Below are 25,033 nucleotides of genomic sequence, written 5' to 3' on the forward strand. Positions count from 1 at the left end.
ATGACATATAAGGAATGAAAATAAAAAATGGCCTAAGAAACTAAAGAACAAACTAAATTCAAAGGAAGAAAAAATGTAATAACAAATACAAGGAAACAAAGAACATGAAAACAATAGAGAAAACTCAACAAATTCAGAAGCTGGTTACTTGAGGGGAAAAGGAGAAATCTTTGACTAGAGCAGTAGAAAAACAGAGAAGACCCAGCCCTCCCTAACATTATGAAAATTTAAAACAGTGAATATAATATTATGAATAACTATGTGGATACAAATTAGAAAATAAAATGAAATAGAAAAATTCCCAGAGAGAACAACTTCTAAACTGGGCTCAAGAAGAAAGGAAAGATATAAATATATTAAAACAAATAAAAAGATTGCCTCAACAAATTTGAAACTTCCCCATGGCAAAGTCCTGCCCAAGTTGCCTTGCTGATAAATTCTATAAAATAGTTTAAAAAAAAAAAAGACCAAAGCCTGGGATGTTGTCATATACCTGTAATCCCAGCAGGCCTAGGCAGGGAGCTAGTGAGTATGAGACTAGCCTGAGCTACGTAGAGTTCTAGGTCAGTTTGAGCAGCATAGAGCGACCCTGGCTCGAAACCAAAAGGAAACAAACACAAAATCATCCACCACCACCACAGTCCCTCCATAGAACCTGAAACTCCAAACCTAAGCAAACAAACCAAAAACCTTAAAGCACCAAGTTTAGTTTCTAATATCCAGTTGAGCAGATAAAGAGCTTTAAAAACAAAGTCACCACTGCACCCTAACAACAGTAAAAGGCTGAGTACAATGGTAACTCACCTTAGGTCCAGCAGAGACATCCCAAGGCAAACAGCTTCCTTAAAATTGGAGGCAGGCACTAGACACAGAGGATGCCAACCTGAGGCACAGAGACTTATGGGCATGTTGCAGTAATACACATCTGTAGCCCCAGGTACTTGGGCTGCTGAGGCGGGAAGATCACTTGAGGCCAGGAGTTCTGAGACTAGCCAGAACAGCGTGGCAAGACTATGACTCAAAAAGAAAATGTGTGTGGAATGAGGTACAAGCAGAAAAAAAGTACTAGGGTATGAAAATCTGAATTGTAAATTGACTGATTATTGAAAGTTCAATGAGGACAAGTTGACAAAGGTTAGCTAATAGTAACTTTTTCTGGGCCATAAAGCACACATTAACTACTTTAATGGAAAAGAAATTGCATACTATCTACTCTCCGATCACAGCAGAATGAAACTAGAAGTGAATAACAGAAATCCGTCCATAGAATCCTCAATAGTTAGAGATTAAAATTAAGCTTGTAAATAACATACAAGTCAAAGAAGGAATTTTGAAAGAAATAAAAAATGCCTTAACCAAGTGGAAATGAAACTAGAACTTCTCAAAATGGTGAGCAAAAGTAGTGCCCCGAGGTTAAGTTACAGCACTGGATGCAAATATTAGAAAAGAAGTAATGCGGAAAAGCAATAACTTAAACTTAGCCCATCAGAAATTAGAAAGAGGCAAAATTAAACCCAAAATAAATAGATGAAAAGAAATAATAAAAAATTAGAGCAGAATCAATGAAATTGAAAGTAGAAAAATCATTAGAGAAAAATCAACAAAGCCAAAGATGACTTCATTGAAAAGATCATTAAAAACCAATAAGCCTTAAAGCCAGGCAAAGAAAAAAAAAAGATGGTATGGATTAACAACATCACAAATGAGAGGGCATATTTCTTGATCCTACATGCACCAAAAGAATAATAAAGGAATTCAGTGACCAACTCTATACCCTCAAATTCAACACCCTAGACAGAACCAACCAATTCCTTTAAGGCAGAGCCTGCCAAAACCCACACAAAGAGAACTAGGGGATACGAATAGGCCTGTATTTATTAAAGAAGCTGCTTCACTAATTAGTATGTTTCCCAAACACAAAACACCAATCTCGGATTGCTTCAGTGGTAAATTCTACCAAATATTTGTGGGGAAAAATGTGCCACTTTTCTAGATGCCAGAGGGAATATTTCTTAATGCATTCTATGAGGCTAGCATTATCCTAATACTAAAACCAAACAAAGATAAAATCAAATCCAAAAATGTAGACAAAGAACTATACTTCACAATGAAGTGGGATTTATGTTAGGTATGAAAGATGGTTCAGCATTCAAAAATCAATCAAGGTACTCTAGAAGCAGAGCCAAGAGTTTGAGGCAAGTCTGTGCAAAGTGAGCTCCAGGCCAGCAGAGTTACAAGGTGTGACACTGTCTCCAAAAAATCAATTAATTAATGCAATCCATTACTTGATAATATAACAAAGAAAAACAATAATGTTCATAGATGCAGAGAAAGGTTTTGATGAAAATATCAGTGTCCAATCTCAATAAGACGCTCAGCAAACTAGGAGTAAAAGAGCCTTGTGGTGGTGCACATTTGCAATCCCAACACTACAGAGACAGAGGCTAGAGGATTTTCAGTTCAAGGCAAACCGATACTTTTTTGCTAGATCCCATCTCAAAAAAATAAACCAAACAGAAAAAAAAATCTATAAAATATCTACAGCAAAGATACTTAATAGTGAGACTTGAGGAGCTTTCCCACTAATATCAGGAACAAAAGTTTGGATGCCCCTTCTCACCACTGCTTTTCAACACCTTACAGGGAAGCATAGCAATGATGAAAGAAGTAAAGGGTATTAATATAGATGACTATGGTGTGACTGGGACAATATATGAGGCCACTGGCAGTGGGTCCGAGATCTAACACTAATGCAGGAACTGACTTAGTGGAGCCCATTCTATATGGAGAGATACCTTGCTCAGCCTTGACACCGGAGTGTGGGGGTGGGGAGGTGCCTTGGCCCTGTCCCAACAAGATGATGGGACAGACTTAGTAGACTTCCTAGGGGAGGCCTCCCCAGCTCCAAGGAGCAGATGGGGGGGAAGGGCGGAATGAGGGGAGCAGGAGGAGAAGAGTGAGGGGGGAAGTGGAATGGGAATGTAAAAAATAAATTTAAAACGTGTAAAAAAAAAAAAAGTCGGACATTGGTGGCGCACACCTTTAGTCCCAGCACTCGGGAGGCAGAGGCAGGCGGATCTCTGTGAGTTCAAGGCCAGCCTGGTCTACAAGAGCTAGTTCCAGGATAGACTCCAAAGCCACAGAGAAACCCTGTCTCAAAAAACCAAAAAAAAAAAAGTGTAAAAAAAAAAGTAGTAAAGGGTAAACAGAGAAAGAAGGGGGAAAACTCTACTCACAGATAACATGATCATAGAGTTAGACAATCTAAAAAAAAAACCCAATGAACTCTGGCAACTAATACTAGTTATTGTGAGATTACAGGACACAGGGCTGACATACAAAAGCCAACTGCAATGAGAAAGAAGAATCTGGAACTAAAAACACATTAGTATGGTGTTTTCTTCAGTTACCATGTGGAGTTGAGACAATACATAGAGGATTAGTATGGTCCTAGGCAAGGATGACAGACAACATTGTGAAATGTTTCATAGTTTTAGAATACCCTTACCTCAAACTTATCAGGATATGTATGTATGTATGTATGTATGTATGTATGTATGTATGTATATGTTTGTGTGTATAGTACAACCTATTATATATTAACCATAACTTATGCATTGTTTTTAAAAGATTTTTATTTATTTATTATGTATACAAAATCTGCTTCCATGTATATCTGCACATCAAAAGACGGCACCAGATCTCATAACGGATAGTTGTGAACCACCATGTGGTTGCTGGGAATTGAACTCAGGACCTCTGGAAGAGCAGTCAGTGCTCTTAACCTCTGAGCCATCTCTCCAGCCCAACTTACGCATTGTTTTAAAAACATATTACCTTATATTAGCATTCCCAAAGCATCAAACACTTGAGTAAAAATTTGGTATGAGCTATACATCTGTATGGAGGAAACTATAAAGCTGTAATGATAGAAATCAAATAATAAATGGAAGAGATACTCTATGCTCATAACAGGAAGATTCAATATTGTCAAGATGCCAAGTCTTCCCAAGTTGATATACAGATCTATGCAATTCCAATAGAAATCACAGAAAGTTATTTTCTGGATATAAACAAACTAATTCTAAAGTTTTATCTTTAAAAACACAAAAGACCCAGAATAACCAACTGCATACTGAAGGAAAGGAATAAAGTTGGAAGACTGACACCATCCAACCCCATAAGAACCACATGTAAAGCTTCAGAAATCATGACTGTGTAGTTAGTGAATGAATAGACAGATAAATCAGTGTAGCATAGAAATAGGCGTACTTGAATTAATCAACTGCTCTATGAAAAAGGAACAAAGCAACCCATGATGGAGCAAAACATATTTTCAACAAATTGTGCTGAAACAAGTGCCAAAGAAAGAAGAAGAAGGAAAGGAAGAAAGAAAGGAAGGAATAAAAGAAGGAAGGAAGGGAAGGAGGGAGGGAGAGAGGAAGAGAGAAAACATAGACAAAAAATTAACTCATAATTGTTCACAGATCTAAATGCAAAGTGTAAGACCATGCAACTCATAGAAGGCAATATAATTAAAAAAGATGGCCTTGTATATAGTGATGATTCTTTTTCACTCAGTTATTAGTTTACTTATAATGCAGACGGCCTACTTCATCTAGGACTTTACAGTTTTTCTTAAATGAATAAATGTTAGCAGGGTATGGTGGCTCACACCTGTAATCCCAGCAGATCCTAGAGGATTACGACAAGATTGAGAGCTCTCTGGTTTACAGAAAGAATGAATTCTAGGCCAGTGAGAGTCTGTTGCAAAAAGCCAAAACAAACACACAAACTTTAATTTTCAGAGAACTTTTGGATCACTAGCAAAAGAGTAGCAATTGTGGAGTTCCAATGTAAGTCCTGTCTTCATAGGTGCTAAACAACATCCACTATCAACATAGCACATCAGAGCTGTACATTTGTTATAATCAATGAACCTACATGCAATGGCTTTTTAGAAACAATGACAAAAGCACAATGCATGAAGAAATCATTGATATGCTACACACATTAATAGTAAAAATTCTAGACTGGGGATATGGCTCCATGGCAGAGTGCTTACCTAGCATGCCTGAGGCTCTGAGTTTGAACTGTAGCATACAAAAGGAGAAAAATAGTAAATGTTCTGCTCTGCTAAGGGTACTGCCAAGAGAACGGAAAGGTAAGCCACAGAGTGGGAGAAAATGTTTAGAAAAGACTTAGCTGAAGAAGGCTGTTAACCTCAAATACACAAAGTTGCAAGAATAGACCTTAAGAAAATGAAGAACTTTGATGGAAGTTTCTGTCCTGCCTGGTCCCGAAGCCGTTTAGTCCCAAATAAACACACAGAGGCTTATATTAATTATAAACTGTTTGGCTTATTGTTCAGGCTTCTTATTGGCTAGATTTCTCTTAATTATTAACCCATTTCTATTAATCTGTGTATCTTCACGTGGTCTTAGCTTACTGGAGAATGCCTGAGTGTCGTAAATCCCGGTAACTACACGGTGTTCTCCTGAGAACACCTTTCTCTATCACTGCTTGGATTTTCTGCCAGGCTAAATGCTGCCTGTACATTGGCTGAAACAGCTTTATTCATTAACCAATAAAAGAAACATATATTCACAGCATACAGAAAAACATCCCCCATCAAAGAACATGTTTTAAAAATGTGTAAATGGCCTGAACAACAGCTGCCAAGGTGGTTTAGCAGGTAAAACTTCCTTTGCCTGACCACTTGAGTGCAATCCTGGGATCCCATAGTGGTACACACACACAAACACACACACACACACACACACACACACACACACACACACACACGAGAGAGAGAGAGAGAGAGAGAGAGAGAGAGAGAGAGAGAGAGACGACAACGACGATAATGACAACGATGAGGACGATGATGATGATGATGATGATAACCACAAGATGATGAAAGACTGAACACTTCACAAAGAAGGTGTACAGATGACAAATAAAAATATGAAAAAAATCTTCAAGCAATCCCCTTACTTGGAAGGTAGAGGCAAGGTCATCTTCAACTATGTAGTGAGTTTGAGACTAGACTGCACTATATGGCACACTGTCTCAAAAAATAGAAGAAATATTCAACATTATGTCATTAGAGGATTACAAATTAAAACAATTGTGAAATACTAATATCTAGCATTACAATGATCAAAATCTAGAACTGACACAACTAAAAGTTTGAAGCAGTGGGAACTTTCACACTCTGCTTGTAGGAGTACAACTTGGTACACACAGTTGGAAAGACAGTTTGGCAATTTATCACAAAACTAAGTAATCTCTTAGCACATGATCTGGCAGTCATGTTCATTGGTATTTGACCAAATGATGGAAAACTTGTGTTTATATACAGCCTTTACATGCATGTTTAGAGTAGCTTTGTTCATAACTGCCAAAATTTGGAAGCCACCAAGATGCCCATTAGCAGGGAAATGAATAAACTAAGCTACCACCTGACAATGGAATATCATTCAGTGCTAAAACAGATGAGCTACCCAGCTTAGGCTAGTAACTCTATCTCAAACCAAAACAAGCAAAAAGGAATTGAGCTACCAAGCCACGAAAAGACACAGAAGTACCTTAAACGAATATTGCTAAGTGAAAGAAGCTAATCTGAGAAGGCTACAAGACCATGTGTTGTAAATATTGTTAGAGGCAGAAAACAATACAGTCCTATAGCCTGAGGAGTTGTCCCATTTAGCAGACTCTATTCAGGTAAAACAGGGTCTTTGACCATGCCACAGAAAAAAATCTTGAGGTAAGTTGGAATAGAGCAAAGTTGGCAAGTTTATTAAGCAGAAAGAGAAATTGTACATGTTTTATATTTAAGTGCAGACATTAAGAGAGCAAGAGAGCTATATTAGAAATAAATTGGGAGTCGGGCAGTGGCGGTGCATGCCCTTTAATCCCAGCACTTGGAAGGCAGAGGCAGGTGAATCTCTCTGAGTTTGAGGCCAGCCTGGTCTACAGAGCAAGTTCCAGGACAGCTAAGGCTATACAGAGAAACCCTGTCTCAAAAAAAAAAAAAAAAACAAGAAGAAGGGAGGGAGGAAGGGAAGGAGGGGGAGGAAGGTGGGAGGGAGGAAGGAATGAAGAAAGAAAGAAGAAAGGAAGGAAAGGAAGGAAGGGAGAGAGAGAGAGGAAGGAAGGAAGGAAGGAAGGAAGGAAGGAAGAAAGAAAGAAAGAAAGAAAGAAAGAAAGAAAGAAAGAAAGAAAGAAAGAAAGAAAGAAATTGGGAACACAAAGAAAGAGACCACCAATCCAAGTAATTTTCTAGAACAGTCACTTTACTCTTCAAGAAGGTGCACTTGGAAGAGCAAACACACCAAGACATGGATGTGAACTTGGTTTTTGTTTTAGCGCAGGTGGTGAGTGTATCTTTTCCCCATTGGCTGGGGTCTGACTTCACAGCTTTTCTTGACTGGCTACTTTTAAAAGAATCAGCATAAAAGAAATGTGCCATGCTTTGTTGACTCCCCATGGGAGGCCTTACCCTTTCTGAGGAGTGGATAGTGGTGGGTTGGGGGTAAGTGGAGAGGGAGAGGGGGAACTGTGGTTGGTATGCAAAATGAGTAAAAAATAAAATATAAAAAAGGAAATGACAGAAAGGAAAGGAGGTCATTGCTCTAGGCTATCTTGAAATACAGAGGCGGCTTTGTGTTAACTTACTAGGTTGGGTGGGGCATACAAGTCTTACAAAGTGATAGATGAAAATGTTGGAATTTCTTGCTGTAAATGCAAGTTTTATAGTGTTTTATAGAAAAGACTAATATCTTTAAATATTTATTTATTTTATGTATGGGGGTGTTTTGTGTCGTGTATGGGTGTGTATCATGTAAGTACTTGATGCCCTTAGAGGCCAGAAGAGGGCATCAGGTCCTCCAGACCTGGAATTACAGATTATTGTCATCTACCATGTGGGTGCTGGGAATCAAACCCAGGTCTACTGGAAGGGCAGCAGGGCTCTTAACCACTGACCCATTTCTCTGGGCCCACGAAAGAATAACACTTAATGTTACTTATAGGCCTGAGGTTTTGTGACTTTTGAAGTTTCATTGTTCAGAGGCTATAATTTACAACCAGGCTCAAAGATTAAGCAATTTTAAAAATTAAGTAAAAATATATGAGCTGATTCCCTTTCTCTTCTTAAAGAATTTGCTTTTTGCTGGGGGTTGGTGGTGCACACCTTTAGTCCCAGCACTCAGGAGGCAGAGGCAGGTGGATGGATCTCTGTGAGTTCGAGACCAGCCTGGTCTACAAGAGCTAGTTCCAGGACAGGCTCCAAAGCAACAGAGAAACCCTGTCCCGGAAAAAAAAAGAATTTGCTTTTTGTAAGTGAAATTGTAAGGTGGCTTCATGATGCACACTATTCAGGCCTAAGGATGAGGAAGGATTTACTGATGCTACTCACCTGAAAGGATGCACATGCTCTGGTCTGAAGCAATCATGGTTTACCTGTTGATTTTTATTGCTCTTGTTTAAGGCATCTCTTGGAAAAAGGAGAATACTGTCTCTGTATGTAATCTTTATTTTGTCAGTTGTGTTGAAGGTATTGACCTTCTTTTTTCCCTTTCCATGTTCCTTTAATTTTCCCTGGCTTTCTATCCTGCCTCAATATGACATTCCAGAAAAAGCAAAGCTACAGCGACAGTAAAAAAGGTCAGTGCTTGCCTGGTGTTATCAGGAAAAGAAGGATGAGTGGGTGAAACACAGAGAATGTTTAGGGTCGTGGAGGTATCCTAAAAAGAGACAATGCAGACTGCAGTACATTAGCACAATACCAGGAGTGAACTGAATGTAAACTACCAGCTTAAGTGATAATGATGTGTCATCAGCCATAATAAATGTTCTTCTGTGATGTGTGGTATCTGCATTGGAAGAGGCAGGCCTGATGTCTGCAGGAGGGATGTGGGAAGGTTCCGTGGGAACCTTAAAACTGCTTTATAAAGTTGTGTAATTTATAAAATTGTGAGTCCCTGGAAATGCTCCTAAAAGCATACAACGCATGGAAAAAATGCTTATTCAAGAAAATCTACTAAACTTCAGTATAAAAAGTGAACCTGGGATATTTCAAACAAAGCTTGCTCCCCGCTTCTCCTTCCTGGTGCAAGGGACAGAAACTGTACCAGTGGCTGTTCCCAGGGACACAGGAATCCTCTCCTCCAGCTCCCAGTGAAAGGGCTGTCTTTCCAGGAGAAGTGGAACAGTAACATTTCTCATCATATCCACGGTGACCTGTTGCTCAGACTTAGTTCCAGGTAAAGGAGCTTGAGAGGTGGGAGCTCCCTCCTCTTGTGGGCTAGAATACCATTGAGATACCAATGTCCTTAGGCTTGGCCTCTGGGGGTCAGGTACTAAGTGAGGAAAAACAAGATCCAAGAGTGGTGATCCCATTTGGGTGAGTTCTCAACTCCTAAATTGGGAGGAAAGAGGGTATTTACTCAGAAATTGGCCATTGTCTTTGACCTTAGAACAAAAGTGCACTCAGAGATTTTGTCCTGAGAGAAAAGCAGAACAGAGTCTTGAATGACTCCCCAAAGAAATTGACTTCATTTTTAACAGCATGGAGAAATCCATGCTGAACCAGGGCAGGAGGGGAGAAAGGCAATGGACAGCAGCCTGGTGGGTGTCTTGAAGATGTAGCAAAACTATAGACTAGTTAGTTTTCTGGACAGAAATAGTAGACTTCGAAGATGAACCCCTCCAAGGGTCAGAACAAATCTCAAACACTAATCTAGGGAGTTAGCAATTCAGGGGAAAAAACATAATTTGATTAGACAGGTTAGGGAGCAATTTATGCCCCAGGTATCTTTTAAACCAATAGAATTAGCATCTAACAATTAGTGGACTACCTGCTAGGTGTGACCAGGAAGACAGCCAAAGAGCCCAGTCAAAACCCAGTACATGTGAGAGCACCCTAAGGATCACCTCCTGCTAGCCTGCAGGGGGATGACCTTTATGAAAATTATGTAGTCCGAACTAAGCAAGGAAATAACATGAAGAAACTCTGCGATGAGGTGTGGAGAGAGCAATGCCAAAAGCTGCTGGAATGTGCTAGTTTTCTAAAATATCCAATTCCCAATGAAAAAAAAGTATGAAATGTGAAAAATCCCGGGAAGAATGAGCCATATACTGTAAGGAAGCTCATCAGAGCCAGGCATGAGGGCACTCGGAGTTGGAAGCAATAGCACCAAAAGTTCAAGGTCATCCTCAGTTACTTAGGAAGGTGTGGCATGCCTGCATTGCAGAAGACCCAGTCTAAATGAACAAAGCAATAAGCTCACAAACAAACAAACCCCGCAACCGACAAATACAACATAACGCCTGCTCAAATCCTTTGGAATTTCTTTTTTTTTTTTTTTTTTTTTTTTTGGTTTTTCGAGACATGGTTTCTCTGTGGTTTTGGAGGCTGTCCTGGAACTAGCTCTTGTAGACCAGGCTGGTCTCGAACTCACAGAGATCCGCCTGCCTCTGCCTCCCAAGTGCTGGGATTAAAGGTGTGCGCCACCAATGCCTGCCTTACCCTTTGGAATTTCTAAGTTAAACTAGTCTTGGAAAAGAACAGCAAAATTGAAGAACACACACATCTGATATTTAGTTATCCTGAGGCAGGAGAAATAAGACAGAGTAAGGTCCAGAGACCTTACCTAAAGTCTGCAATATTAGCTTATGAAAGAAACCAATTGGTAAATAGAAGACTCAAAAACTCCCACCCCACTCTCCCTCCCTCTTCCACTGTCCCCCACTCTTCCACTCTCCCTTTCACTGCCTATCGCCCAGTAAAAGCATCATAGTTTAGGCTGGCCTTGAACTCACAATCCTCAGACCTCAGTTTCCCAGGTGTTGGGATTAGAGGTATGCTTTACAACACCTGTCTTTGCAGGTTGTTTTGGATGGTATTGATAATATTGACATTTTAACAATATTAAGTCTTTCAAAATCCATGAATCTGGGCAGGTGCAGAGGTGTTCGGAGTATCTAAAGATGATTTGTAGTTTATTATAGTAGCAAAATACACACCCCTGAATGGGTAGAGATTTCAGATACAAACAAGGCATATGATATATGAAGTTGGATGAACAATTACACGTAACAGAACATACTCAAGAAAGCCCAGTATGGGCTAGAGAGATGGTTCAGGTGGTTAGAAAACTTCAAAGACTTAAGGACAACAGTGGCAGCACCATTCAATAGGAAAAGAACCGTCTTTCCAATAAAGGATGATGCAAAACTAGATATCCACTTTTAAAGGAATAAAGTTGAATTTCTATTTCTTTATACTGATGTACCAGAGAGAGGGGGAGAGAGAGAGAGAGAGAGAGAGAGAGAGAGAGAGAGAGAGAGAGAGAGAGAGGAGACTATATAAACTTTGGATTTAGCAATGGTTTCTCAAACATGAAGTAAAGGCTTTCTAACAGAAGAAATAATGAGATGAATTCAACTTTATGAACATTTAAACCTTCCATACACTAGTAGACCCCACCATGACAGTAAAGTGCAACTTACAGAATGAGAGAAAATATTTGTAAATGATTTATCTGATTCTAGTATGCAGAATATAAAAATATCATCCAGTTATAGGAAGGAAAAGAGTGTGAATGGATACTTCTCCAAAGAAGACATACAGATGACCTACTAATATAAAAATATATCTAGCATAATGAATCATTAAGGAAATATGACTCAAAAGTACAGTGAGGCACCACTTTTTACTTACTGAGATGGTTCTGATAACAGTGACACTGGATAGGTAGTGTTGATAAAGAGCATGGAGATATAATGTAGCCTGTATTAGTTTACTTTCTATTGCTCTGATAAACACTGTAGCCAAAAGCAACTTGGAGAGGAAAGTGTTTATTTGACTTTCACATCCCAGATCACAGTCCATCCCTGAAGGGTCATGGCAGAAACCTAGAAGCAGGAACTGAAGCAGAGACTATGGAGGAATACTGCTTACCGGCTTACTCCCTATGGCTCAGGCAGCCTGATTTCTTGTATGCCCCAGGACCACATGCCCAAGGGTGGTACTGCCCACAATGGGCTGGCTGGACACTCCCACATCAGTCATTAATGGAGAAGATGCCTTACAGACATGCCTACAGGCCAATCTCAAGGAGGCTCTTTTTCAATTGAGGTCCCCTCTTCCCATATGACTCTGGCTTGTGTCAAAAACTAATCGGCACAAGCACAAGATTTCTAGATGCCTCCTATATACTCAAAATTCAGGCATAGTTATGGTTTCATTCCAAAATTCTACTCCTGGTCTCTAAGAGAGAGGATTCTCTCTCTCTCTCTCTCTCTCTCTCTCTCTCTCTCTCTCTCTCTCTCTCTCTCTCTCACACACACACACACACACACACACACACACACACACACAAACACACAATTTGTCAGGGCTGGTGAGCTGTCTCAGTGGGTAAAAAACAAGTGGATAAAAAAAACTTGCTTACAGCCAGTCCTGACAAGCAGAGTTCAATCCCTGGTAGAATCCTCTCTTGGAAACTAGGAGGGAGAGAGAACCAACTCCTAGAAAATTGTATTATGGCTTGGTGGTGGTACATTGCATACCTGTGTGTGCACACACATAGATAAATATATATATTTTTAAAAATTAGAATTTCCTTTAAACGTTGTCAACTATATCAATTGATGATTGGATAAAGCAAAATGTGAAATATCTATATAATTTAATATCTTTTTACAAAAAGGAATGTGTTGACCCATCTTACAACATGGCTGAATTTCAAAACAACTTATGCTAAGTGAACAAAGCTATTTATAAAAGAAGGCATGTTGTATAATATTTATATGAAATATCCAGAATAGGCAAATCCATAGAGACAGAGAGTAGATAAATCATTACCTGTGTCTGGGGAGTCAGGAGTAAAGGATTCTAAGAGTTTGGAGGTCAAAGCTAGCAGGTACTATGTTTATTTGTAAGGATGATGAACTGTTTTAAAATTGATTGTGGTGGTAATTGAACATTTATTTTGTTTTTGGTTTTACTTTGAGACAGAGTCCTGCTGTGTACCAGGCTGCATCGGAACATGTTCTTCCTTTCAGAAGGAATGGCTCGGCTGGTAAAGTACTGGCCATGCGATCATATGGACCTGATGGTGTGGGCTTGTAATCCTTGTGCTGAGGGAGTGGAGACAAGAGGATGCGTAGGGCTCACTCATCAGCCAGCCTAGCCTGCTTGGTGAGCTCCAGGCCAATGAGAGACCCTGTCTCAAAAAACAAGGTGGTTGGAGCCTGAGGAGTGTGATACCCAAGATTCTTCCCTGTCCTCCACATGCACATGCACATGCACACATGTATACATGCACCAACACATAAACACACACACACAGTGATAGCTACATTGACTCTTGCTTTGGTACAGGCAACAAAGATTTGTGGATTCAATTTGATCAGGGTTAGGGCTTCTCTTGGCAATGTCAACCTTGAGGCTGTGAACAGAGGCTGTGCACCCCCAATGGGTTGTAGTTGCATGGCTGTAGCACAGTGGGCACAAAAGATCCCAGGTGAGGAAAAGCTCCACCTCCACCTCCTCCTAATTTTCTAGAGATTTCTAGATGCCTCCATATTGGACTCTGTGCTAAGTTTTCTCTTCCATTGTTACTGTGAAATACTATTTTAAGATGTTACATTTGCTTACACTGTGGAATATTTGTTAAATGATTCAAAGATGTGTTGCATTTTTTATGTTGCATTTGTTTAACTCTGTGAAGCTGTATTACTTTGCCTGTCTAAAACACCTGATTGTTATAATAAAGAGCTGGACGGCCAATATCAAGGCAGGAGGATGGATAGGCAAGGCTGGCAGGCAGGAAGAATAAATAGGAGGAGAAATCTGGGGGAAAAGATCAAGGAGCAAGAAAAGGTGGGGAGGACTCCAGGGGCCAGCCACCCAAGCTACACAGCAAGCCATGGACTAGGAAGTAAAGAAAGATATATAGAAAGGTTAAAGCCCAGAGGCAAAAGTTAGACAGAATAATTTAAGAAAAGCTGGCTAGACCAGAACTTGGAAGCAACCTAGATGCCCCTCAACTGAAGAATGGATAGAGAAAATGTGGTACATTTATACAATGGAGTACTACTCAGCAGAAAAAAGCAATGGAATCTTGAAATTCGCAGGCAAATGGATGGAACTAGAAGAAACCATCCTGAGTGAGGTAACCCAGTCACAAAAAGACAAACATGGTATGTACTCACTCATATATGAATTTTAGACATAGAGCAAAGGATTACCAGCCTATAATCCTCTTCACCAAAGAAACTAGCAAACATGAAGGACTCTAAGGGATAAATGCATGGACCCCAGGAATGGGAAGGGGCAGGAACTCCTGAGCTAATTGGGAGCATGAGGGTAGGGGAGAGGGAACTGCCAGAATGAGAGCAAGAGAAGAGGAGTAGAGGAGAGGAGGAAATGGAGGAGCAGAAATACTGAGTTGGGGGAAGAATAGAGGAGAGCAGGATGAGAGAGAGATACCATATCACAGGGAGCCATTATAGGTCCGAGGAGAGATCTGGGACTAGGGAGATCTCCAGAGACCTACAAGGATGACACAATCTGACAATCCAGGCAATGGTGGAGAGGATAACCTAAAAGTCTTTCCCCTAAAATGAGATTGATGACTACTCTTTATGCCATCCTAGAGCCCTCATCCAGTGGCTGATGGAAGCAGAGATAGACATCCACAGATACACACTGAACTAAACTCTGGAACTTAGTTGCAGAGAGGAAGTAATGAAGACCAGGTTGGAGAAACCCACAGAAACAGCTGGCCTGAACAAGGGGGAGCACATCGACCCCAGATGCTGTCTGGGAGGCCAGTACAAGACTGATCCAGACCCCTGAACATGGATGTCAATTAGGAGGCCTCTGCACTCTAGGGGGCCCCTGGTAGTGGATTAGTATTTTTCCCTGGTGTAAGAAGGGACTTTGAGAGCCCATCCCACGTGAAGGGATGCTCTCTTGCCCTGGACACATAGGGGAGGGCCTAGGCCCAGCACAGGATGATGTGGTGGACTTTGCGGAGCAGAGGGAGAGGGAGAAGGGATTGACATGTGAAACAAGCTTGTTCCTAATTTGAACTAATAAAAAAAAGAAGAAAAAAAGAAAAGCTGGCTAGAAATAAGCCAAGCTAAGGCCAGACATTCATAAGAAAGAATAGGTCTCTGTGGATTTATTTGGGAGCTGGGTGGCAGGCCCCCAAAATAACAAAGAGCCAAAGAGGAAAAAAATCAACAATGCACTGTGATGAACTTTTTCTTTAAGATAGCACATTGTAGTGTCGTGGCTCTTGTAGTTCTACTTTTCCTTTGTTTGGTTCCAGCATGCGGATGGTTTATAACCAATTTCAAACTCTCACACTTGAGCTGGGGCCACTTGCTTTTAGGAGACCGGGGCTGAAGGCTCACCCTTTTCAATGTGTTTTTAGGCAAGGCCCTTAATGTCTCTGAGCCCATTTCCTCATCTGTCAAGGAAAAATAACAGTTCCCACTTAGAAGACTTTTTGAAGACTCATTGAGATAATAAATTTGGAAATGTCTGGTGAGTGTAAGAATAGCTTGTTAAAGGAAATCATTTGATGCATCAGTTAACAGCAACTGATCTCCTTGAGACCAGGCCTAGGGAACAAAGAGGCAGAGAGCAGAGGAAGGGCTGGATTTGATTCCCAGGCTCTTGCCTATGTATAGCACGACCAGGAATGTTGCCACCCAACTCCCTGCTGTGTAGTTTGGGGCAGCCAATAAGCAGATAAACGATCTCATGTAAAATAATGTGGCTCCTGTCCCACTTGCTCACACTGCTGCCCAGCAACAGCCCATCTCAGTCACATGAATGATGGATGAAGTAAGCCAGCAACTGTTGGTCCTTGCATGGCCTTTTCTGGGGTCAAGGAGTTTTATTGTCCCTAGCTGCACAGTGAGCTTGGAAAGAAGGCTTTTGTGAAATCACTGGTAGGCTACTGGGACTAGCTATCACTTATGGTTTGAGCTGTCCAACCAGCAAGGACCCCTGCTAAGTCTGTTCTGTGAGTTGGGGGTTGAGGCATGGGGAGAAGTCAGAGAACCCCCAGCTCTAGCAAGGCTCTGACTTGTCAGTGATTTATTCTCTCTGTGCTTGCTGGGGACATTCTGAAGGAACTTTCAGGCCCCTGGGTCTGCCTCTGGGGTCTGGAATGCAGCTTGTCCTCACTTCCCACCCTCACCACACACACACACATTCCTGAGCCACTGTGGAAACCCCATCGCTATCCCAGATGAGCTTGCTTGGCACCACTAGGAGACAGTTTTCTCTGGAGCCCTGCTACCTCTTCTGCCAGATGTGAGTGCCCCTCCTCCCTGGCTTGTCTCCATTTCTCTCCCAAGGCATTTACCACAGTCTTGTCCTGTATAAAGTTATTTATATGTTTGTCTTATCCCCTCCTTCTTGACCACAGTCAGGGACTGGGGCCAGTTTCTCTCTGTATGCCTCCTGGTGCCTGACATGGCATTCGAGTACACTCCATCTGTCAACAGACATTTACTGAGTACCTACTGGGCACTTGCTGAGCATAGAGGAAGTAAACCCTGGAACATGCTCACAACCCTGCTACCACCTTTCCACACAGCAGATAGGCAGGGGACAGTAACAAGTATGTGTGTGGGGGGGTTGGGGTTGGGGGTTGGGGATTCCTCTTTCCCTGGGGAGTGAGAAAAGCCCTTAAGGCCCGTGCCTTCTCCAAAAGTCCTACACTGCTCACTCCAGTTCTTTCTCTAAGCCCAGTTCAAAGCATGTCCCCTTGGAGGGCTATACTCAGAGGCAACCCCCAAGAAGCAGTGTGCCAGGCAGTGCTCCCTTCACACCTAAGTATTCTCTCCTGCTGGGCTTGTGTTCCCACCACAGGGCTCACTGGGGTACCCACATCCAGTCCAGGGAGGCTGCATGCCCTTCAGTCATTACATGCCAAGAGAGGGCCTGCTTTCTGGAAACTCCAGTTGAAGAAAGGCTAAGGTTTCCATTCTATGGCCTGATTTGGTGTTTCAGCAGGACAGAGGAAGCCGTCTTTTTGCAACCTTATTCTCCCCTGAAGAAGTGAATCTTGCTTCTCCAGACATAGCCGGGGCGGGGGACACCACTATAGGAGCAAGTAGAGAAAACAAAGTCTGCATTCTTGAAAAGAGAATGAGGGGAGAGTGGGACTGAGCCAGGAACGCTGCATTAGGGTCACAGCTGGCCAGCATCCTCACCCACTTACTTAGTACCGCTGGAACCCAGGGCATGAGAAAACAGAGATGGGTTACACTTCTTTTATGTTTTTGAAACTGCTGTTTAGAAAGGTTTTGTCACAGAAAGGGCACATGCTCCAGACTGGCAGGACATCTTAGCATCTTACCCAATCATCTCATTTCATTGATAGAAACACTCAGTCCTGAAGAGTCAGGTCTGCCTCAAGTTACCAAAATGTCAATGTCAGGGGACTACGCTTTCATGAAGAACTGACTTCCAAGGCTCTGCTCGCCCCAGTCCTCAAATTCTAAGGCTGCAGCTCCTGAGAATGTTTCCATCTTAGGCTGCCCCGCCACACAATAGACCCTGTTCTCCTCACTTAGGCTTTAGAGAAAGGTGAAAGTGAGCCTGGAGATGAAAGTTTGGGTGCAGTGGGAATGGTCGTTATGCTGGTTTGAGCATAACGTTATGCCTCACAGGTTCATACACATAAAACTGAACAGCCTGTCTACCTCAAATGTGCCATGTGGTAGAGCCAACTTTATTTCAACTACGTAAAGAAGGATGGTCAGAGAAGAACCCAAATGTAACCCCAAGAAAGAACTTAGCAATGCTTCCTGTGGCGAGCATGACTTCTAAGTAGCTCTGTTGTTCAAGATCAGTGCTCCTTCCTTTTCCCTTTGTTTCACGGACACATCCACCACTCTTAAGGCAGCTTTCTTTTTTGTTTATTTTACTTTATTTTCTGTGTTTGGGTGTTTTGCCTGCTTATGTCTGTGCACCACATGGGTGCCTGGTGCCTGGTGCCAGCAGAGGCCAGAAAAGGGAGTCGGATCCCCTGGAATTGTCGTTACATATGGTGGTAAGCCACTATGTGGGTGCTGGGACTCAAACCCAGGTCCTCTGCAAGAGCGGTCTGTGCTCTTCTATCTCCCCAGCCTAGTGCAGTAGGGGAGGGGGTTGTCTCTAATGAGCTGTTATAGGAGGTGGCACTCAGAGGATGCCATTCTCCTCTGCTGCTCAGTGGCTGCAGTGTGGGGCACCTGGAGGCAAGCTCCTTGCTCTGTAGCCTGCTGTCTCGCTTATCTATGCAGTACTTTGAACATGGCAGGAATGGGGCAGGACTTTCTGTCTTCCTAGAGATCCTGGCAAAACCCATAGCCCGAATCAGATGAGAAAAACAATGGAGTCAAGAAAATAGATTAATCTACATTATTTGAAAGATTCCCATCACACCCCTCTATAGCCATTCTACCAGCACACTCTGTCATTTTCCCTTGCCTCACAACTTACAGAAGGGACACATAAATAACTGGTGCCAAGATTAGCTTCCAAGCCACAAAATTGGCTCTTGTTTGTTTGTTTATTTTTGCTCTCCCAGATCAGCAAACTGTTTTTGAGAACTTATCCTGTGTAGACCTGGGATCTGTAGAAAGGGAAGACACCCGAGTCACTCCTCTGCCTTCCACCTAAATGCACACCCTAGGAGAGAGGCATAAACAGACTTGGACACAAAGTAACTTTCCCTCTGGGCACCAAGCTATGTGCCCTGTGAAATCTCTCCAAGTGCTGATAGAGGAGTGTTCTCTTCCGGACTCTCTTTCCGCCAAGTCATTAAGGAGGTACCACTGGACAGAGTTTTAAAGGATGTGTCAGTTTTCCTTATCAATGGCATTGGAGCTGGGTGATGTTGTATGCCTTTAATCAAAAAAGTAGGGAGGCAGAGGCAGGCAGATCTCTGAGTTCGAGGCCAGCCTGGTCTACAGAATGAGTAAAGGGCAGCTTAGGCTACACAGAGAAACCCTGTCTCAAAAACCCAAAAAGAAATTGTGATGATATTTTGTTTATGATCTAATAAAGTTGGCTGTTTTGCTTCTCTGATCTTCAAGCTTTATTAGGGAAGGGATGGGTGAAGAAAAATGGGAGGGGGAGAGAATGAGGAAGGGGAGGGAAAGAAGGAAGGAAACAGCATTTAGATGGTGTGAACCTTTTACAATGCAGTTTTCAGATCATTCTTGACATCACAGCCATTTGACAGGGCAAGCCGGCTGTATGATCAGCCGCAGGAAAACTAAGACTGATAGAGGATGAACCTGGTGGGTGAGCTACTCAACTCGGGGCCTTTGGCTTGCCGTTGTCTCGCTGCCCTGTAAAGCTGTCAAATAAGCAGAGGTGGGAGGACAGGGGGCCAAGCAGGACATGTTTTAGCTATGGTAGATATGGCCAGCGAGAAATGAGGTGATCATGAAGTTAGGAAAGCTGTTGGTAACTGAAACTCCAGGTAAAGGGACTACATATTCACCATTCACTGTGTTTTATGAGTAGGGTCTTAGCTACTCAGGAATCTGAGGCAAGGGAATTGCTTGAGCTCAGAAGTTCCAAAGTGGCTTAGGCAACAAAAATAGGATCCCCAAAGAGGTAGAAAAGCAGAAAGGTGCTGATTTCACTTGAGATTAGGCTTCCCCCCAAAAAAAACGCTAGGATGGCCTTGGTCCTCGTTCTCAGCCATGAGTAGATTTGCAGAGCATGGTGACATGCTTCTGCAGGGTGAACAACAACAGTTGCCTCCTCCTGAGCAGCTTGCTCTGCAGCTCCCACGGAAGGGCCAGTGGGGTCAGGGAGCAGAAGGCAGGGGAGGAGAAGAACAAAAAGGGAGGGCCAGAAAAGGAAATGAGGCTCTAGGCCCCATCCTGACAGTAACTCAGGCTCAGGCCCAGGCTCTCCAGAGATGCTCTGGCCGGTTTCCCACTAGGACAGATTGAACTCAAGGCAATCTGTTTCCCCTTTAGCGTGCCGTTGTCACAGGCACAAAGACAGCCTGTGGAGGAAACTGTTACTAGCTGTCCAAGAATATGAAGTTTGTGGGTGTCAGAAGACAGACCCCCATGAGGCATGTCCTCTTGGCTTCAGCCCCTTCCTTGCCTGGCAAGCCTGGGCAATTTCCTGAAGCCTCAGTATTCCCAGATGTCAGATAATCCCTACTACTTTAGCCAAAGAGCTCAATGGACTAGAAGACCTAGTACAATGCTTGGGTCAAGGAAAGGACTCCATAGAAAAGCCCCATAGGGAGTGCCCAAATACAGGGGGGGGGTACAATACATTCTCACAAGCAGATGGATAAGCCTCATGTGGACTCCTTCGAGACAGAAACCGTATGAATGCTCCCAAGCAGTGCCTTGGGAGACTGGGCCAGAAAAGTGTGGAGCTGAGGGAGAAGGCCTGACCTGCTTTCCGGAGGGCCCATGCTGAAAATGAAGTGTACTATTGTGCTGAAGAGGTTCTTCCATAAAAAGTACTTCTAGGGAGATTAGGCATTGCTACACACAGCTCAAATGTCTCCATTCCACCAAATTCTGTGTTAGAGATCATACCATTTGAACGTGAAGTTCCATGTTTGAACACTTGGTGCCCAGGCACTGACACCGTTTTGGAAGGTTGTAGGACCTTTGGAGAAGGAGGCATGGCTGGAGTTGGTTCACTGGGAGCAGGCCTTTGAGGGTAATTGCAGGGGACTGTCACTTCTTGCCTGATCACTAATATGTGAGAAACAAGCTTCTGTTGCCCCAGACCAACTCACCTGTCATACTGAACTATTACACCCTCTGAACCATGAGCACAAATAAACCCTTTCTCCTTTCTGTAAGGTACCTGGTCACAGTGAGAAAAGCAACTAATACAGAAGAGAACTCCCAAATTCCTAGATTGATGGCATTTTTAGGAGGGGCCTCTGAAGGGGAATTAAGTGAGTACTATGGTTTGAATCTGGACTGTACTTCATAGGACCATAACCTAGATGTGAAGTCTCTAACTGGTGGCACAATTGTGAAGGTTGTGAGGCTTTCTTTTTCCCTCCCTGAGACAGGGTTTCTCTGTGTAGCTCTGGCTGTCCTGGAACTCACTCTGTAGACCAGGCTGGCCTCAAACTCAGAGATCCACCTGCCTCTGGCTCTCAGGTGCTGGGATTAAAGGCATGTGCCACCATGCCCAGCAGTTATGGAGCCTTCTATGTGGGGGCCTATCTGACAAAAATAGGTCACTAGGATGGGTCTCTGAAGGTTATATCCATTTCTGGTTCTGACCAATATTTCTGCTTTCTGGTCTGTACCCATGTGAAGAGCTGCCACCTTGAAGTTCTGTCTGTCACCTTCCTTCTTCACCATGATGGACCGAAATCCCTCTAAAATGGTGAGCTAAGATAAGCCTTTCCTCCCTTAAGCTGCTTCCACTGGGTATTTGGTCCCAGCAACTCGACAGTAACTTACACATTGGGGTCATTAGGATGAGACTCCCACCATAGAACTGGTGGTTTTGCAAGGAGAAGAGGAGAAGCTAGCAACTTGCTGCATCTTGCCATGTGCTGCCCTCTACCATGTTGTGATACAGCAAGGGGTCGTCCATTGATGCTGGTACAATGCTTATAGTCATCCCAGGTTCTGGAAACATGGGCTTTTAAAATTATTTTTTATAATCATGCAGTCTGTGGCATTCAGTGATAGAAACAGAAAACGGACTAAGAACGTCTACTGATTGTGCCTTGGGTTTTGTCAAGGACAACATTGAGGAAGCCAATTGGGAGTCAATACATAGCTAATGGCCCTATATCTAAACTCACAGAGAAAGCTATCATAGACTTATTCAAAGAGGAGGAAGAAAATCTATTCTAGGCTTTCTTTGCTCTCACCAGAGAACATCAGAGACTCAGAAATGGAAAGGGCAGTGGAACTGAATGCTGTCAATTTCTGTCACATAGTCCTCCTCTCAACCATTTTGGAATGTATCCCAACTGCTAGTCACTTGTGGAACATTGTCCTGGTTTTTTAACACACACATCCTATTATTCAATTAATACTTTTCTTTGTTTTTCATTCTTACTTAAAGAAAGTATATGTGATTAATATTGTCAACTTGACAAGATAAAGAATCACCTAGGATATAAACCTCTGGACACATCTTCAAGGGAGTGTCTACACTGGATCAACTGAGGTGAGAAAATCCATGCCAAATGTGGGCAGTAGCACTCCATGGGTTAGGATCTCAGACTGAATAAAAAGAAGAAAACAAGCCCAGTATCAACATTTATAGTTCTCTGCTTCCTGATTGTCAACCAATGTGAGCAGCGGCCACAAGCTCCTGCTGCCATGCGCCCCCCTGCTGTGATGAACTGTGCCTTCACACTCTGGGCAAATAAACCCATCCTCCTTCAAGGGACTCCTGTCAGGCATTTGAGCACAAGTAGAAAAATCATCAATACAGTCTAGATCATTTATGCAAATGAAACCCACTATCCCACGACCTAAATGGAAGGAAGCTACAAAAATAAAACACACTTCTATGAAAATAATAGTCCAAAAACACGAGATGTATGTCTCACCAGTACTACACAGGGCTAGCTTTCAAAAATTGCGAACAAGACCTCTGGCCTTGAGCCCATTGATCTGGTACCACAGCTACCTCCCAGATGGGATGTAGGCAGCAGCTAAAGGAGAGAGAGAGAGAGAGAGAGAGAGAGAGAGAGAGAAGAGAGAGAGAGAGGAGGAGGAGGAGGAGGAGGAGGAGGAGGAGGAGGAGGAGGAGGAGAAGAAGAAGAAGAAGAAGAAGAAGAAGAAGAAGAAGAAGAAGAAGAAGAAGAAGAAGAAGAAGAAGAAGAAGAAGAGGAAGAGGAAGAGGAAGAAGAAGAAATCATAATCTCTCTGGACCTTGACCTGGAAGCTCCTCCCATCAAAAAGTTAGATGACACCCAGTCTATTAGTTCCTTTCTCATCACTGTTGTTCTTTTGTTTAAGTTTAAAAATTAGAAGTCACGAGATGGAACCGGCACGATGGAACACGAACCATAGAGAGCACATTAACCAATTTATTACAGGGCGGGAGAGGGAGAGCATGGGAGGGAGAGACAGAGAGAGGCTAAGAATGAAGAACAGAGAGCAAAGAGGAGGAAGAGGAGGGGGCAACCACGTGGAGGTGTTCACTTAAATGGAGGAGCTCCCATAGTGAGACCTTCGCAACCCCGAAATGACTGACATAGGGATGATGTGGCCAAGCCACTGTGCGTGCCCCACCCCTTGTCAGGGGGCCGGGTGTGTCTCTTAAAGGAGTACTTTGCTCCTGCTGGTAGACTAGCGCTCATGGGACCCTGGACTGACCAGGGTACAGCTTGAGTAAAGCATTCTGCCAGGTAACAGAGGAGGGGGGACAGCATAATGCCTGAACCTTTCAATCACTGTGATGAAATGTGTTACAGAAGCAACTTAGGGAAGAAAAGATTCGTTACGGCTCATGGTTCCAGTCCCTTATAGTGGGGAAGGCATGGTGGAACCACTCTGTGGTAACAGGATCATGTGGTGGAGGTTCCTCACATGTTGGTGGAGAAGAAGCAGAGTTCAGGCTAGATCTGGAAGCAGGCATAGTCCTACTTCTACCTTCTAGGACCCATGTCTCAAAAGTTCCACAACCTCCAAGACAGCTGCTGGCTTGAGACCAGGTGTCCCAACACACGGGGCTATGGGAGCTATTTCACCCTCAAAGCACACAGTACCCAGCTCTGGAGACTGGAAGAGAAGGAAGTCGGGTGAAGGAGCAGCCATATGCCTTGGCTCCTCGTGGTTCAGATAACATTTAGATCCAAAAACAGTTCTTACAAAACACACATTTCATATGCTGCTGGTTGTAATTTTTGTAATAATTTGCTCCTGGCTCTCTTGTAGCAGTTTATAAAGTTCCTATTGATTCCAGAAGGATCTGGATCAGATCTCCAGGTTGGTTAACAAGGAGCATTCTGTAGACCACCGCCTGGTATAGTGTGGACGGTGGAGTTAGCAGGCAGATTCTACCAGGGAAGGGAAACAGAGGCAGTATTTCCTCTATGATCTGAATGTTGGTGCCCCTTGTTCTCTAATTCATGGACTGGAACCTAATTCCCAGTGTGGTGGTACTCAACTGTGGGGCCTATAGTGAGGGAACGGTTCTTAAAGATTCCCCTCCAATGAATGGACCTGATCTTTTAAAAGAGACCAGGCCAGCACTCGGGAGGCAGAGGCAGGGGAATCTCTGTGAGTTTGAGGCCAGCCTGGTCTCCAGAGCGAGTGCCAAGATAGGCTCCAAAGCTACCTTGTCTTGAAAATCCAAAAAATAAAAAATAAAAAAATAAAAGAGACCAGGGAGAAGGGAGCTTGTTTGGCCCTTCCACCTCATGAGAACACATGGAAGATTCGATCTATGACTAAATAGGCCCTCACCAGACATCAGATGTGCCAGTGCCTTGTTCTTGGATTTATCAGCCTCTAGAGCTGTAATTAATAACATTCTATTATCTATAAATTACAAAATGTAAAGAATTTTAATATAGTAGCCTGATAGTGCTAAGACTCAGACTTTGCTAAGAACTGGGAGGTACTTCCTTTGAAGTTTTTCATTTTTGTGCACATTAGATAAATACTTTGCCACCAATCCAAATCCTAAGTTTTTAGTGTGGAAGGGAGGATTTTAAAGCTTTTAGATAGAGCCTTGATAAGTTTTCCAGGCTGTGAACTTGGTGGTTCTCCTCCCTCAACTTCTGGAGTAGCTGGGTTTGCAGGCCTGACCCACTGTATCCAGCATAGGTTTCTTGTTTTCTTCTGTGCGAGTCACCAGCTCTTTACACATAGACAATAAAAAACAAAAGCAGTTCTTGATGGCATTTACAGTCACAAATGCAGGCATTTGACACTTCCTGTCAGATCCATTTCTCTTCTTCATTGTGAATTAGATGGAGAGAGCACAGCTAAAAAGAAGAGTTTGATTGTTTTGCATGGAGAGAGAAGCAGCTTG

The 25,033-nt window shown here is 42.8% G+C and overlaps 1 protein-coding gene and 1 non-coding gene across 7 annotated transcripts in view; one reads left to right on the forward strand and one right to left on the reverse strand.

The window, feature by feature from the left end:
* Positions 1–25,033, reverse strand: part of Nhsl2 (NHS like 2) — a 271,866-nt gene that overhangs the window by 192,563 nt on the left and 54,270 nt on the right. The window lies entirely within an intron of this gene.
* LOC113837517 lies at positions 3,393–3,495 on the forward strand. The gene has a single exon (XR_003488145.1). It is a non-coding gene; the product is annotated as a U6 spliceosomal RNA (small nuclear RNA).

Source organism: Cricetulus griseus, chromosome X (assembly GCF_003668045.3).
Source record: "Cricetulus griseus strain 17A/GY chromosome X, alternate assembly CriGri-PICRH-1.0, whole genome shotgun sequence".
NCBI lineage: Eukaryota > Metazoa > Chordata > Mammalia > Rodentia > Cricetidae > Cricetulus > Cricetulus griseus.